At 44.4% G+C, this 18,132-nt stretch overlaps 2 long non-coding RNA genes across 2 annotated transcripts; both read right to left on the minus strand.

Annotated features, from left to right (window-relative positions):
* Positions 1-5,147: 5,147 nt before the first annotated feature.
* LOC135401005 (uncharacterized) lies at positions 5,148-10,715 on the minus strand. The gene is made up of 2 exons (XR_010424696.1): positions 7,741-10,715; positions 5,148-6,280 (listed from the first exon to the last, which is right to left on the minus strand). It is a non-coding gene; the product is annotated as an uncharacterized LOC135401005 (long non-coding RNA).
* Positions 10,716-17,002: 6,287 nt separating this feature from the next.
* On the minus strand, positions 17,003-17,849 carry LOC135399847 (uncharacterized). Its single transcript, XR_010424426.1, has 2 exons — positions 17,594-17,849; positions 17,003-17,324 (listed from the first exon to the last, which is right to left on the minus strand). It is a non-coding gene; the product is annotated as an uncharacterized LOC135399847 (long non-coding RNA).
* Positions 17,850-18,132: the final 283 nt, after the last annotated feature.

Here is an 18,132-nt window from a genome sequence, read left to right on the forward strand (position 1 = left end):
AAGCTCGGCGCTTTGCCACTCATAAAACTCCTCATTTACCTCAGGTTCCACGGAGGTACCGGGTCCTGCTGACGCACAAACTTTGCTTTGCGGTTGGCATGCTTTGCAACCGTGCGGCCGTAGTGGCCATGTACATGTGAGATAGGTTCAACACTTTACCTCCAGACATCTTTGGTGACCGTGGAGAAGTGGCTGAGGTGTGCGCGGTGCAATTTGAGAGCGGACTCGTCGGCGTGGCTGCCTCCGTTGCCCCCCACCGCAACAGTGCTACGAGTTATAACGTACCTCACCTACGCCTTAGCAGTCCACATGCCATCGCCATCCGCTAATGCCATCGCTGTCTGGGACGCATCGACACAAAGACCATCAACTTCGTCACTGGTCTACATGAACAGGGGTCGTAACAACCTCAAGAAAGACCTCCATTGATGACCTTCCAAACCAGGGACCAGACCTTCCAGAAAAAGGTCTTCCAAAACCGAGACCTCGTCAAGAACCCACATCACCGCACACATCACCACTCACATCGCAGATCACAAGGCAGTACTCATTGCTGTCAAGTGGCTGTGCATACATCAGCAATAAAAATCTGAACATTCACCCACAACAGCCATCGCTGAAATGTGTGTTAGACAACCGTAACCATCTCGTGATTATCCCGTGATTTTAAAGAAATATGGAATGGCTTTCATCAAGGATTGTTTGGGCCCCCTAACGGGCACCTTGGATGAAAGACGTTCCACATAGATGAAGCACTCCAGAAAGATGTCTTTCAGTGGCTACAACAGCAGCCCACATCTTTCTATGGAAAAGGCATCAAAGTGGTGCCACAGTGATGGCAACTGTGTCCAGATGTGCACAGTGAAGACTTTGAGAAACTGACAGTTCTGTGCTTCACAACTTTTCCATTGTATGTAAAAGTCTTGGTCAACCTTGACCAACCCTTGTGCAACCGAAGGGGGCTATCTGACTGGACTGCAGTACATTGCTGTGATATGGTGTTACTAGAAGATGGTGTTGGCCTGCCACAATTGGCTTGGTGAAGCTCTGATGAGCATCTGTCTGATGCCCTAGTCTGGATCAGTGGCGGATCACGGGCGCAGTTGTAATTACGCTTCCCCCTCTTCCCTCGTCCACTTCGCGCTTCAAGAAAGAACTCTCAAGCAACTGGTCTGGATACCCCCTGCCCGTGACCTGGATGCGGGACCAACCCGCGTAGCTCAATGGGTAGCGTGCTCAAGCCACGTCGAGACTGGGAGGTATCCGGGTTCGAATCCCGGTGCCGGCTGTGCTGTCTGGGGTTTTTCCTCGGACATATGTCGGCACAGTTCCCTTAGAAGTCGGCCCAGGACGCACTTTCCCGCGGGCCGAGCCGGGCTCGTTATTGGCTGTGTGCTCCGGGCCGGGCCGGGCCGGGACCAGGCCGTTAAAATACGCCACCACCGCGGGCCGGGCTGGGCCCGGGCCGACAAGTATGTTTCCGAGAGTCAGGCTCGGCCGGGCCACGCAGCTAATTCCACACAATGGAGATGCATTAGTTCATATCATCATGCGCTTGCGTCATTCCTGTGCATATTTTGCAAAGACAAGCAAGGGATACTGCATTAGGCATATGATTCGACCCTCTAGAACATTCTGAAAGTCACTTTACATTGCTCGTCACTCCTCACGTATTTCACAATCACTTGGCAAAGCTTGGTGAGAGGGGTATGGACTGGGAGAAGGAGTTTGTAGACAGCATCCTCTACCTCCGCAAAATCTTGACAGGGTAACGATAACGCCCGTGCACGCGTACGTTCTGGATTTAATTTGGTCTGGTGCGGTTATGGTGTTAAACCGCCATCACTTGTATGTTTGTCTTCTCTCCTTATAAATTTACTGATAAATTTGTTTGATAATCGCCAGAAACGCGTACGTCGCGGCTGGAAATACTATGCCGGGATCTACTCGCCGGGTCACCGGGCCGGGTCGGGCTCTAGTCACTGGGTCACCGGGCCAGGCCGGGTCGGGCCGCATAAAAATATGAAGGCCCGGGTCGGGCCGGGCCATTTTTCGATGCGCCCGGGCCGGGTCGGGCCCGGAAAAGTCGGCCCGTGCAGGGCTCTAATGGAGAGTCTATATCATATATTGACAGAATGTGACGCGCTTCAACTAGAGAGCCACGAAACAACAGAAAACCAACAAGACCTCGTCGCCTGCCTATTCTGGGAAACCGAAACCACATCGACAGAACGGCTCAACCATGCGCAGCGCCGCCTTGTGAAGTGGGAGCAACTAAAAAAACAAAAATCGACAACATCTGGACAGACATAAGTGACAATGTGTATTTTTGTGTGTGTGTGCACGTTTTTATCTAATTAGTTTTATTTTTGTCTATTTTTTTGCACCTGTGAACCTATTTTTGGGATCTGCCCTGTATCAAAAGGGATTAGGTGCACGGTACTCTACTCTACTCGCGATACAAGATTTGTCAAGAATTATGCAGACAAATACAGCAACCTTCTGAAGCCATTATGAAGAACTTTCTTAATTATAATATATAGTGTTCATCGACGAAATATAATTTACTTTTAACATCACGTAAGCAGCAGCTTCATATCGCTTGCTCCATCCTTCGTACTATGGCATTGACTATGGTCGCTATGGTAATCGTACACACACATTGATCCGCTTTTCCACATGATTCGTCTGCAGTTCACACAACGCTATTCTACCGCTACTTCTGTTTGTGCGACACATAATTGTCAGATAGGCTCTGCGCTGCAGCAGTTTATTTCATAATGGCACACCGGACAAAGTCATTTCTGTGAAGCCGGCCCTGGTCGCGCAATGCCCCTTAGCAACATGTCACCAACCAACATTATTTGAACCACCACCACCTGACAGTGTTGGGTACGGAAAGGTGATATCAGCCTGTTCTAAAACGGACAGAAGTTGATGGCTTTGCAGTGACTTTTCCAGACCCCTTCCTACACGCCAGGGCTTGGTTGTGGTTTAAAGTGACATTATTTCTCGGACTATAAGGCGGGACATCCAGAACGCGTTGAGGCACATGTTGAGGGGCGGGTCCTGTCACTCAACAAACTATACTCTTTTTTTTTCTTTTCATTTTTACATACTACCTAGCATGCACAGAAATTGTTTCAGTACAATGTATTCGCTTCAGTGTTTCTTCACACTTGCAGATATGAAGGGGAACTCCCGCCCAAAATTATTCGTTGGACTTGCACTTCCATTTGACAATGATCATTGATGTTGTGATGAATGATGGCAAACCTGTATTCCAAGACCAGTGGCATTGCCACGGGGGGGCTAAGGGGGGCCCGAGCCCCCGCTACCTGCCACGGACCAACCCACACAAATCATGCAAATCCGAGAACATAATATATGGGGGGGGGGGGGGGGGGACCAGTGTGACGATCGCGAAAGTTCTTGCAGTTCATGGCGTCTATCTAAGAAGCACTCTTGAATGGTTTTCAAAGTATGAGCTTTTCAAAATACTTCCAATCACGTGACACCACCTCATTGGTCATGACAGCCTATACATGTAATCGTACTGTGAACGTCTAAATCAACTATTCTCGTTCCTTTTTTAATCCTCAGTTTGCAGTGTGCACAAGTATGTGCGTGTTGTCGACACAGGATCAGGGGGGGGGGTTGTATCGAGCCCCCCCTACCTTGGGGGCCTGGCTACGCCACTGTCCAAGACCAAGGCAGCTCCATGGGCAAAGTTTTCACTATCAAAATGGTTCATTTCCATTGGCTGAATCTACCAAAGATGTGAGCATCCATGGAAACCGGAAGTGCTTCTGTTTAATCTGCTCATTCCTTCATCTGGAGTTAGTTCAAGCCAAGCCATGAAGGAACACCCACCAGGCAGGGTTGAGGGACAGCAAGACCTTCGATCACCGTAGCTTTTGGTGAGCACTTCGATGCAAACAATTGAACTCCACACTTCCTTTTGTTGCATAAACTACAACAGAACTCTCATTTTTGTACCTCTTGCAAAGGGTTGGGTCAGTAACAGCAATATAAAACACTGAAGCTTTCCTTTAAAGGGTACAAGCTTCCATGCAGTGGACTGCATTTCGTCAGGTACCTACCTACCTACCTGACGAAATGCAGTCCACTGAATGAAAGCATGTAACCATTAAGGGAAAGCCCTATCGAAATTGCTTGGTCCCTGGCCTAAACCAGCCAAGCCCAGCCCAGCCCAGCAACGCTCTGCACTCAAAGCTCTTCTGGCATTTCTGAACACCATCGGACTTCGATCGTTATTGTGAAGGGGCTCGTTATTTTATTCCCCACATTCCCACCAGCAATGGGGTAGAGTATTGCCTGTGGCAATGAACCTCCTCACTCTCCAAAGTCAAATATAAAGATGTTGCTTCAGTGTTTTATATTTTTGCTGTTACTGTTGAATGTTATGTCAACATTCTATTGTCAACAAAGATGAGTCACTGTGACGCTCGCGTGACAGACATCGCGATCATTCTAGTTCCTTTCAACGGAATAAACACCATCGTCATCCCTCTGTCCTCTCATCTTCAACAGTTACCTCTTGCAACGAAGATCCTACCCCAAATGCACTTTCACACGTCATTGACAGGATTTCAGTAAAGAGTTTTTGCAAAAAGTTTCCACCAGTGTTTCACCTCTACAAGCAGACATTTTAACATGCTTGACACAATGCCCAGATTTTTTGTAGGACATGAACATCAGATTTTCTAAACGATTTGAAAGAATCAAAACTTTTTTCATACCTTGTGAATTTGGCAAGCAGACATCCTTCACATGAAAAATGATTTGCAAATTAGACAAGAAAGTTACTCAATGTGTTGTAAGTTGTCCAATTCACAACCATGTTTTTATAACTGCCCATCCATATTTGATTGCTGGATTGACAATGCACTCTCACCTTTGGTAGTACATTTGGGAAAGGGAAATGGGACTTCACATGCAGAGGAGGATTTCACCGAACTCCTCTAGAAATATTTTTCTGGCTACATTACTGGCATTCAACACACAGAACACAAAGTGAAGAGACAAAGCACCTGAAATTTAATGTACAGAAAGATGAAAATCACACAGATTTAATACACAAGAACAAGTCAATCATTATACATTATTTAGGTAGCATCAGCACATACAAAATGAACTATTTAATACACAAAGAAATCTCACGCAATAATCAGATAGCATCAGCATGTACAAAATACACATCACTGAAACACTCACAATGAACTATTCAATACCAGAAAAATCCTGGCACATTATTTAACCATAATATAGTGCACCTGAAGGCACACACAGCATCGAGGATATAATTTAAAAATTGCATTTCAAATAACCAGGCGGATCCAACCTGACCATTTGAAATAACCGAACCGAACCAAACCGAATAATGGCTTCACTGCAGCAAAGTCCGCCCGGCAAATGACATTCAACCACGGAAGTTTAGTAGCGTTAAAGACGGACACATCAACATTTGCGTACGTACGCACATGCACACACATGCTATACACACACAGACACGTGCATGTTGCAATACCATACCAGAATCTTTGAGACTGACTATTAAATAAATTTGTACTGGCTAAAAGTAATGATTCATTTGTTTCCCGACTTTAATTTGGTGTGGGTCCTGGTTTGGTATGTACAACGTGCGCACGTGACATGCGCACACATTCAAAACATCCACGCAACATGCAAAATGGTCGACTGTCATTTGCACAGTGCGAGCCATGTCGCAGTGAAACTTAAAGGGAACGCAAAAGATGCGTCATGGACGTTTAGAGCAGGATTACGTCCAAGGCATGCGGTGCCGCCATTTTGGGGGGAACGAAATTGCGGCCTGGGCCGACTTCATGGGAACTGCACCCACATTCGTCTCTGTCTGCGAGGAAAACCCAGGAAAACCTGCAGAAGGTGCAGCCGGTACAGAGCAATGCCCCATACCTCCCTGCTCAGCTGGTCAAGTTTGTTCATGATACAAAACAATTGCGTACTTGTCACACACACAATAAACCTAAACCACACAACAATATAACAATACAACAATATGTTACAACAATATGTATATGCGCTATGTTGTCCATAGCGTGCTAAGCACTTGCAGCGTTACGTCTTGTGGGATGATACATAGCTGTTGACTGAAGGTGCTTGGAGCACAAAAACAATATCCACGAGTACATGTTTACTTGAGGTTGACACTTCGATGTTGTACCGTTGACGAAGTCTGGTAGCCCCCACTCCTGGCTCTTCTTCGGAAAGACCTGCACTGGTAACAAAAACTAGTCAATAATGTAGGTGTGGTTGCTTATGAGGTGTTTGAATGGACCACGACAGGGCTCAGAAATGTGTCATAATTCAACATGACAAGTTACAGAAAATTATTTGCTCCAGCCTCGCATCACATTAGAATTCCACTCCGTGCAATACCGCAATAAACTACCGTGTACCGAACAAGTACCGCGCAGGCATTTTGAATGACAGTGCATCCTTACAGGGTGCCGGTAAGCAGGCTTCCGCTGTTGACACCTGTGACACGCGGCAGCGCTCCCTCCGCGTATCGTTCGAGGGGTGCCGGCAGCGTCGAGCCGCGCACGTGACCAGCGCAAACAGGGAAGAAAAAAAACAAGTGTTTTCGAAAACCAGCCTCTTCGATGTTAAGCAGCCGGGGGCATTCACTTCATGTTGCTTGACAATTTTTGAAACTTCAGTGATTTATGTTTGGAGGTCGAATCTGTTTCGTACTCAGTCACAAGTATGAAATAAATCGGTGGGCGATTAGAGTTATTCGAAATTTCCAACATGAAATTAACATCTGATGCTAATTAAATGCTATTCGCAACCTAGTTTCAGTATTCAACATTTTCGAATATTTTTCCAATAGTTCTGAAGCGAGATATCGCTATAGCAATTCTGCAAGTTGGCTTCGTCTTATTACACCCAAGCGTTAGGTGAAGCCCACTTCACGTTACCACCCTTGTTCTTTTTGTGTGCGGCTTGATCTCATTACACTCGAGCGTAACGTGATGCCCGCTTTACACTGTTAACGATTTTCTGGCATGAAAGTCTACAGATTTTGGGAGCTCATGGTACAACACTGTACTCTTGACACTGCAGGTTCCAGTAAATGTACTCCCAACTTTCTGAGTTATGTTCAGCAGCAGATGGAAATATGTGCAAGTTTCTAAAAGCACAGTAATGAGGAGATTCACACAAAGCAGGCCGCATGGAACATGACTCTCTCAACGTAGTTCATCCCACTAATGCACTTCTCTTACAATATGTTATGCTGGATGTTTGGAGCAGAACAGCATTTAATCCATGCAACACCACAAAATATTTCATCATGGGGTATGTACAAAAAATTACTCGAATTTGGCCTTTTCTGATTTTTTTAAATTTGATTCGCCATCTTAAGAAATTGAGAGAATTTATGTTCTGAGGCTGGAACAACGAGAAGGGAATATGAAATTATTCGGGTTCCATTTGCAGTGCAAGTGAAATATTCGTAAACTATACACAATGGAAATTTTGCTATTCGCCTGGCTCTACTATGTATCTGTGACAACTGCGAATAAAAACAAGCCTTTTATAGCAGGAGAACATCAAACAGGCGTTATCAGTTTTTGAGTTTTCCTCAGACACTTTAAGGCAGTTGCCGGGACCGATCCCTGTGAAGTCTGCCCAGGACACACCACGTGAGCCTATAGTTATAAAGGCATCACTCACGTCTCACTGTCTCCTTTGGCTGCACTCCCACAGATACACTTCAATTTGCCCCCCTGGGAAGTCCGAGCTAGTCGCCCGTGTCCAAAGCTTCCAAAGGCCAGTTAAGCGAAGCAGGGAAGATGCTAGATGTGCTTGATATGGCTGCAGTTGTATTTGCTTCTGAAATAGAAAAAAGGTCAGAAACAGCGAAACAAAGCATTTTAAAATGCCTGGCCTTTAAGAATGCTCATTAATCTATGATCTGTGAAGTTGCAGCCATAAAATTATCCTCAATGGTCAGTTCAGTCCGTTCATTCCCAGTGTCCAGTTCGTTCTGTCAGTGCCCTTTGCTTTTCAGGCTCGAGAAAATGATGCCTATTTCATCTACACACCAGCTATCTCGCCTTGTTTTATGTTGGTCGACATTCATTGTTCACCATTGTTCATCACTAGGTGATTAATTCTTCTGGTGGAAATTATGCAGAGCGGTCTCAATAAACACTTCCTCCCATTTCTGTGTCCTTGCCACAATACTGCTCTTGTTGGGCAACTAGTTGCATGAGAGTTCAACCTATCCTAAAGATGCAGCAATCATTTTCTTCCATGGAGCATTTTCTTCCAGAAGCCTCAGAGGCGTTTCAGTATAGAATCTTGGCTGCCTTCTAATCTTACGGAAGGAAAGAAAAAATATCACCACATCTGTCGATGCTAGAGAACCAACGGCTGCACTCCATAGTCGGGTATCTTCCGAGACCATGGGCTTGTGGAACCATCACTCTGGAAAACGAAAAAGAAAAACCAAAAAGGAACACCACACCCATATCTAACCTACTTATCATTATCAATTATAAAAATGATTTTTTTTTAAGTCAGTTTCTTCTTCCTCTGGTCCAAAGTACTTGCTGTGGTTGAATATATCTCTCAATGAGTAAAAGCTCCGACATGTTGATATTATAAGGCAGAAGATGTACTATCGTGAGCATCATATCTCGTTATCGTGAGCATCATATCTCGTTATCGTGAGCATCATCTCGTTTGTTCCTTTGGTCTCTTGCTTCTTCTAGCTACTCTGATCTCAATAAACAGTTCCTCCGATCTCTGTGTGTCCTTGTCACAATATTGCTCTTGATGGGCAACTAATTGCACGAGAGTTCAACCTATCCTAAAGATGCAGCAATCATTTTCTTCCATGGAGCATTTTCTTCCAGAAGCCTCAGAGGCATTTCAGTATAGAATCTTGGCTGCCTTCTAATCTTACGGAAGGAAAGAAAAAATATCACCACATCTGTCGATGCTAGAGAACCAACGGCTGCACGCCATAGTCGGGTATCTTCAGAGACCATGGGCTGGTGGAACCATCACTCTGGAAAACGAAAAAGAAAAACCAAAAAGGAACACCACACCCATATCTAACCTACTTATAAAAATGATTTTTTTTAAAGTCAGTTTCTTCTTCCTCTGGTCCAAAGTACTTGCTGTGGTTGAATATATCTCTCAATGAGTAAAAGCTCCGACATGTTGATATTATAAGGCAGAAGATGTACTATCGTGAGCATCATATCTCGTTATCGTGAGCATCATATCTCGTTTGTTCCTTTGGTCTCTTGCTTCTTCTAGCTACTCTGATCTCAACAGTTCCTCCGATCTCTGTGTCCTTGCCACAATATTGCTCTTGATGGGCAACTAATTGCATGAGAGTTCAACCTATCCTAAAGATGCAGCAATCATTTTCTTCCATGGAGCATTTTCTTCCAGAAGCCTCAGAGGCGTTTCAGTATAGAATCTTGGCTGCCTTCTAACCTTACGGAAGAAAAGAAAAAATATCACCACATCTGTTGACGTTAGAGAACCAACGGCTGCACTCCATAGTCCTTCTGAGACCATGGGCTCGTGGAACCATCTCTGGAAGACGAAAAGGAAAAACCAAAAAGGAATACCACCCATACCTAACCTACTTATTATCAATTATAAAAATGATTTTTTTAAAGTCAGTTTCTTCTTCCTCTGGTCCGAAGTTCTTGCTGTGGTTGAATATATCTCAATGAGTAAAAGCTCCGACTTGTTGATATTATAAGGCAGAAGATGTACTATCGTGAGCATCATATCTCGTTTGTTCCCATGGTCTCTTGCTTCTTCTAGCGACTTTATGATCTCAATAAACAGTTCCTCCGATCTCTGTGTGTCCTTGCCACAATATTGCTCTTGATGGACAACTAATTGCATGAGAGTTCAACCTATCCTAAAGATGCAGCAGTCATTTTCTTCCATGGAGCATTTTCTTCCAGAAGCCTCAGAGGCGTTTCAGTATAGAATCTTGGCTGCCTTCTAATCTTACGAAAGAAAAGAAAAGAAAAAATATCACCACATCTGTTGATGATAGAGAACCAACGGCTGCACTCCATAGTCCGGTATCTTTCGAGATCATGGGCTGCTGGAACCACCACTCTGGAAAACGAAAAAGAAAAACGAAAAAGGAACACCACACCCATATCTAACCTACTTATTATCAATTATAAAAATGATTTTTTTTAAAGCAAGTTTCTTCTGGTCCCAAATACTTCCTGTGGTTGAATATATCTCTCAATAAATAAAATCTCTGAATTGTTGCCATTGTGAGGCACAAGATGTGCTATCATCATTATCTCGTTCGTCCATTGCTCTCGCTTCTTCTAGCTCTAGAGCCTGAATAAACAGTTCCTCCAATTCCTGTGTCCTTGACACAATATTATTCTCGACGGGCAACCAATTGCATGGGAGACAGTTCCAGCGAAACATAGCGGATAAATTAAAACATATGGGGAAATATATGGTGAGAACCTGAAAAATACAAGCAGAACGATTAGTGTACCACATCGAAACAATGTGGAAATGCTGAAAAGGAGGAAGAGGTTAGTACAGCAGCCGCAAATTAATCCAGCCAAGCTATAGCGATAAGCCGACTCGCACGCGCTCCGCCAATCCTTCGCCGGGGACGATTCGGTATATATAGTTGAAAAAAAAAATATTATATATATTATATTATATATATTATATTATATATATTATATATATTCTATTATATATATTATATATATTCTATTATTATATATTATATTATTAATTATATTATATATTGAATCCCCCCCCCCAGCAATACAAGACGAGTAAAGAGACACAGACACACACTTTTTTTTCCGAACATCACACATTAAAACACACTTCAATTTTTATTTCTATTCAATCGCCATGTTCGCACTGAAAGAGAACGTACGCGAGCTAAGCCTAACACGGGCGGGCATCTATGCCGAGCAGTCCAACTCCACCGCCTAACACACAGATGTTTGGAGAGGATCTAGGCTCGACCGCATACGCAGATACAGCTAACCATAAATGAGATATATGGATGCATATGTGTGTGGCGATCAGCAGCTATACGGAGGGATCATCCACGGCCAGAGACTCGTCCCGAAGGTACGAACCCAAGACACGAGCACAGCAGATGTGCTCACTCGCGCTGGTGTGGACTCTCTCACCGATAACCACTAATCGAGACCGAGCTAGCGGGGTTCCAGCGGCGGGAGGTCCGTGCTTCCATCCAGCGCCGCCACGTCCGCGGCGATATGTCCCACGGCGGTACAACTTACTGTTGCGTTTCCCAGTGGCCGATTGACCAGTGTTCCTCGAAGGAGATAGTGTACGAGTGGAATCGTGTTTATATTAATTAATTACATTACTAATTGTCACACTACGAAGTCAAAGCAACACTTTGCTTTTTTTTTTTTTTTGCTATAGAATAAACTAATAATTTCCACTCATAACCATCTCCTTCCATTGTCTCGCTTTTCCTGTCATTCCCCTATCATTTATGACACCCTACACACGCAATATACACTCTGAAAAACCCAGGGACGAAATCTTACTCCCTAACGACAACCGTCTTTACTCCCTACGTACTCCCGAACAGAAGACACCCCAGGACCGCCACCGCCACGGCTATCATTAATACAACCATAAAAGCTAACCGGTCGCAGTGCGCACCCGTCCGCTTTCCCGTCTACCTAAAGTAATCCAGACCCTGCCCTAAACGGCTGCCAGAAATATATGCGCCCGTCCCAGTGTTTCGCGCCTACACCTACCCAAACCAGCGGACGAGCCCGGTATGACGGTGACGGCCCTTCCATTCCCACGTATTCCCATGGTAGTCGTAGCCTAGTGTGTCCGACATACTTACCGACGAGAGACGACCGCGAAGGTGCCTCTGTCGGGGTACCACGCGGTGCGAGCTATCGTAGCTATATTTAGGGGCCCACAACCCCGCAACATCATTACACAAGCACTATATGAATTCGCGTACATGACACTCGTAATTCCCAAAGTAATATATGTGTGACTCCCCTCTCACTGTAGCCGCGAGCCGTGCCCTTCTTCGTCTTTGCAGACAAACTAATGGTAAAGCTAAAAGCTGCACCTAACCTTATTATATACGGCTGTATGTATATCTTCGTGGACAGCCTCTCACCCAACCCGTATACCCCAGAGACCAAGTGCGTCATTTTTCAGACTTATCATAGCTGAGCGAGACAGAGCTGACCGTGTGATGAGCCTCGCACATGGCCATGAACGTTTTTTTTTTTTTTTTAATTTATGATAAGAACGAGTAATCGGTAAATATTACATTTTATGCTACTGGTATAGAAATAGACTCAGAAATGAGTTTCACTTATGGCGCATTTATTTAGGCGTGAATGAATCCAGAAAGAACGCCATGTGCCAGGCTCACGTTTCCATCACTGTACCCCAGGTGCTCCTATTCTAATTCTCATACAACTTAACGCGATAGAGTATGGTATTCTTACAGCTAAACCTCACTAGCCTATCTGATATTGTTCAGTGGTGCTGTTCGAGATTCAAAAGCAGAAGGTTCCGACACAGGCTAACGACCAGAATGGGAGGACATTACGTGGAGAAAGATAGGGATATCCCGATAAGGGAACCGAAGTCGAACCAAAGAACACAGAACAAAGAAGGTCGGAGGATGTTATTAGCGGACGCGCCACGCAACTGATAACCAACCTGAACATGCATTGCACAAGATTCGACCAGACTGATAATGGACCCTTGATACGCACAACTTTAGGGAATGTCCAGCTTATGAGGGAATGTCCAACTCATTCATAGACGACCAAATGCGATGCGCAAACCTAACCACAAAGACGGACAGAGAGGACACAGTGTCGGAACCGATACCAAATATCAATATCGTGAAAGGATTGAATCCGACGGAAAACATCCGAGCTAAGCCTAGCATGAACGACATCCACTGAAATGGATCATATTCTACTGGCGGAGAACCTCTTTACAGCAACCACTGAGACAATATCCTGTAGCTAAATGCTTTCCGCGACATACACAGTGCACTTCAGATACCGCAGTGCAATTCGTTACCTGTCTATCCTAGCTGAGCTTGTACCTAACCAGCTACGGCTGCACGCGATATCCTGACACTACTCCTGTCCTATATACACTTCAACTGCTGTGGCATTAACAGTTAAATTGTAACGATATACAGCTCTTCGTGGCTTGTCTCCTTTCAGCTCTCCTCCAGGCTTTTCCGATCGTGTCCTTCCGCTCCTCCATCCGCTGGCTGCTCTCTTCCTGTCGCGTGCCCGACCTATCATTAACTATTGCACGCAGCAGTTGGACTACGTTAATTTTAATATATTGGTTATCTATATAAGCGCTAGTGACGAGCAGGAAGTTTCTTCATCCCTGGATTCCGGCAATGCAGGACACTATAGGACTATGTCTAGGCTAAGAGAGTAAGCTAATTCCCTTGCACACTAAGCCTGAGCTATGCTGCGGAGAGAACTACTCTAAACACTACGTTCTATAAAAAGGAAGGAGAGAGCAAGAGGAATCGCTACTGTGCATTTCTGGGAAGTTACTGGTTTTGATCTGGATTTTTGAGATTTTATGCAATTGCGTGGTAAAATAAGAGACAGTAAAAATAAGAAAGGCGGTGGGTCCAGTGACCCATTTAATTTAAAAAATCATCGTATTCGTATACGGAGTGTCTTAAAGTATTTATATATAATCACCAGATTACATTTGATTCTAGTTACTTATTTTAAACGGAGGAAAGCTCCTAAAATGCACAGTAAGCACAGAACACACCGTATATAGCTACAAAATCCCTGAAGCTAAAAGCTAATGAATAGCACCTGAGGCACAGCGAGCGAAGAACCCTGCTCGGAACACAACATCCGCTCCAAGAAGAGGCCTTCACTATCCCAATCACACAGCAATCCTGATCAGCGAAGAACACAGAGCCCAATGCACACACATTACATATATTTCTTTAGGTTAAAAAAAAAATACAATTTTGCGAACAAGGAGACCAGGCGCACTGAACAATCTCGCACCAGACCGAAGCTGTATCCCAACCCGCGCGCACAGAATCCCCAAGTTCCCCACGAGGGCCACGGCTTTCCCCCTTTCCCTCAAACACTCCTGTAACTTAGCACAAAAGACATACTAAAAGCTGACATACACTCTATCGTGGGTACGAGATAGTCAGAAACGCCTGTCGGACTCTGCGCCTCCACTAATGCTACGACTAAGAGTAAGAAAAAGGGTATTTTACCCATCACATACCGATCTTCTATGCGTCGCTCGAGGCGCCACAAAAACCACACACATCTTCACCTACCCTACGTTACACTTTCATCACGGTATCAACGTTAAATCTATAGAAGTCTTCTGCATGTTCTGATGGCAAGTTGTGCTAAAAAAAAATAAAAAAGGTAGGTAGTCATGTGCCTAAAATCTAGGCACTGCCCTGAAAAGAGAAAGAGAATGTTGTTACACAATTGGAAAACAATTCATGTAGACAATGCGAGAGCCTCCACCTCCATTTTTGGATCAAGTGTGAAACTAAATGGCGAAAAAAAAAAACAGCCCGCCAAAAGTAATTTCAGAATTCGAGCTACAAATTTGGTTGAAATTTCCATGCTAATATTACACAAATGTAAATGAATAATAAATGAAATAAATTACAAATAAAACATCAGCTAACATTTAAAAAAAGAAAAACTCACGGTAAACTCAGATCGACCCCATGCTGTACAAAGCAGACGAACACCAAATGTGCGTTCAATCATGGGCGCTCGTCATCAGAACCTCACCATCCAACCAGGAGGAAGCCCGCGAAAAGCATTAGATCACGCGATAAATCGACGCCATGACAGTACAAACGCGTTTGTCCCAATTAAAAAAAAAGGAAAAATAAGAACAACGAGAACAAAATGCATGCTAACGAGAACAAGCGACCAGTGGCACCAGGAATTCCAAATAATACCGAAAGAGATTAACTCCACCGAATTACAACAGCGAGCAGCGTCGCAAAGAGGCGCCGGACATTGAACATCAGGTCGTCTGCCATGGAACGCGTTCACGTAAAGTTAGTCAGGACAACTGGAAATACGCGAAGACGGAAACGGCCAGCAACACTCCCAAAACTTACACCCCATGACGACATTAAAATTAGTTTAAGACCAAACAATAAAAAGTAATTCGTACCGTGGTTGCTGATAACGCACCCGATGATGCTGTTAACGTCCTCACGTAACAGCGACCAGGGGCAAACTGAAGGGAGATAACGGGCGCCTTGGGGATCCAAACACTAGCGCCCCTTGCGGAAAGGTAAATTTTTCGGTTAAAAAAAACGTAAACGAACAAACTAATATTGTCCGTACCACCAACAATGAGCAACTAATAAACAAAGAAGAAAAACTATAACGTTGCAATAATGATCCATTCAGTATTTACGAAGTCGTCTGCTAAAACTACTGGAGTGATTGACATCGCCGCCAAAAAAATAATAAAGAAAAAAAATGGCCGAAATTTGATTTCACTACCACCCCAACTGAAAACAAATATTTGGCTGGCTAGAACGCTGAGTGGTTAACGAGGGCTGTTCCACTTGATGCCCCGAACATCAAATAAAGTTGAAATGACACAATTTATCTGAAATAAGACGATATAATAGTCGCGGAAGCGATAAAAAGCAATAACCCTAACGCGATCAGGCGACGGGTCGCATGGTGTTAAGTTCGTCGGCACGATTTCACTTGAAAGTTTTTGGACAAGAAGAGGTGTTCAAAGTTGCCCTGGATTATCAAGCTAATCAGATCAAAATATGTTCAATCTTTATCCGGATATTCTAGCGTTTACTATCCACATTTCTTGCCTAGCGCCTGCCGTATCTGCGTCGAAGTAGAGATGGGAGTAAATTGAAATCCATTGTCCATGTTCTCGACATGTCTCAAAGGCAATCGAAAAGATGCTTCGAATGTCCCTCAATAGTCTATCGCATGCTATATGTCACAGAAAACTTCGAAGGATGGCAAAAGCGATTCAGGTTTTGTATCTCAGCCCAGTGCGGCTCGCTTAGCAGGCAGACGATGTTGTCGATCGAAAGCATGAAAACAGTTCGAACGCTGTGTATATAGCGTTGTCGTAAGCAAAGGATCGCCTCAATTAAGCAGTTTCACGTTAATGTACGTTCAATTATAGGTGGCATGCACGCAGAGTCTGCGTATCATATGGACCTCCAAAAACATCATCCGCTGCTATATGAGTAAAGGATTGAATTCTCAGCTTCTGAAACAACTGGACGATTTATAAATTTAAGGAGTGAGAGGTACACATATGAGTCGGGCTCCATCTGGGGAACACAGAGAAATACATGCAGCCTCACTACAAGCATAGCCAGTTGAAATTACGATGAAATAACGATGAATCAACCAATATGATTAGTTTAATTGGCTTCAGTTGCTGCTATGTTCACGGATATCAACCACATTATATACTCACCTGAAGTCGTTGAGATGTGGACTCTCGCGTTGTTATGTGTGGCAGAGTTGAGTCCTTTGATTAATTTCAAATACGTACAGGAGACGAACTTTGATATGGCCAAGACACACCTTTATTCGAAAACATATCATGCGAAATACGGGGTAGCAAGAAAGGCAACGTAATATTTCTACTAGCGAACTGTTTGCCGAGCTGCTGAACTTGAATGCTAAATTCTGCAACACATCTGATACGCTCATCACACCGTAATCGCGCAATAAGAATACAAATCGAGCCAGATCTCATAAGCGTACTGGAGTACCCGGCCCAATGTAAAGTTCGGCTAACATCTCCGTAGTTTTCTTTTTTATACTAACCAACCAACCAGCATCACATGTGTATTCCAATCAGGGTAGAGATCTGTAGGGATAACCAGCTCAACTTCAGCCCCTTACTGCTAAACAACAACTTTATTTCGAGAGCAGAGAAGGTACCTCTCCAATCCAATTTAAGTGATACATGTACACAACCGAACGTTGCACTCTGGCTCATTAGGTTACATCATTCACTGTACACATGAAGTGTTACTCCTCCAGGACCTAGGTAACCGCAGTAACACTGCAAATGAAGCCTTCCAATGTCGAGCGCGACCAACCTTGCAGAGGGAATGTTATCCATAAGACGCACACACTGCAGCAACCACTGTCGATCAGCTGTTCAAGACGACACACACGCCTTCAGCAAGATATCGTCCACCATTCGGCACCGATGAACTAGACGGTGACATGAAATGACGTATTACACGATGCATATTGCACACTTCTTCAAGAACATCAAGAGAAGTAAAAGGTACGAAAGAATCAAAGGACAACGAAAGTGGAAACATCAGCCATGTGCGATGCGAAATTGCGTTCTTCGAACAAAGAGATCACGTGAACAAGGAATATAGGGGAATTTCGGATTTTTGAGCACGGTATAGGGAAATCTAAGAGAGAGGGTGTATACTTGCCCGCGGGCCCATGCGATAGATGGAGTGACTTACGCGTAACAGAGGAGATTTGTTTGTTTTCTGACACCGAGAGGTTTGGTCTTTGAGGGAGAAGACGGAAGGTTGGCGTTGATTTGGTTTTCGTGCCGAATGCGCTAGGTACATACATGAGGGCGAATGAGGGTGTGTTCCCACCCCAAATTCGGGCACGATGAAATAAAACTGCGCAATAACTGACCATGAGCTAATTATAAGTATGCTTTTGCCCATATCGCTTGGCGGTTCCAAATTAGGACCGGAGATCCAGCGGTGCTCAATGGTACCAGTGACTTTAGCAGTACCTTCATCTCAGCTAGAGTGTTGGAATTCGTCAGGTGTGTGTGACTCCCGATGATGATGGTGATGGCAGATTTAAAAGAAGGGGGAGGGGGGAGCGTATCTGCTGCATGTTTGGGCATTTGGGGCTTTTCTGACAGGTATATATACCAGGTGTTTCAGTTAAATCCTCGGGTTAAATAATTCGCGAACGGGTGCACCAATCGACGAACTTTGTTTTTTACAAGTATCTGTCCGAAATCACCTACAAGCTGCGC

This window comes from Ornithodoros turicata, chromosome 7, assembly GCF_037126465.1.
Source record: "Ornithodoros turicata isolate Travis chromosome 7, ASM3712646v1, whole genome shotgun sequence".
Classification (NCBI taxonomy): domain Eukaryota; kingdom Metazoa; phylum Arthropoda; class Arachnida; order Ixodida; family Argasidae; genus Ornithodoros; species Ornithodoros turicata.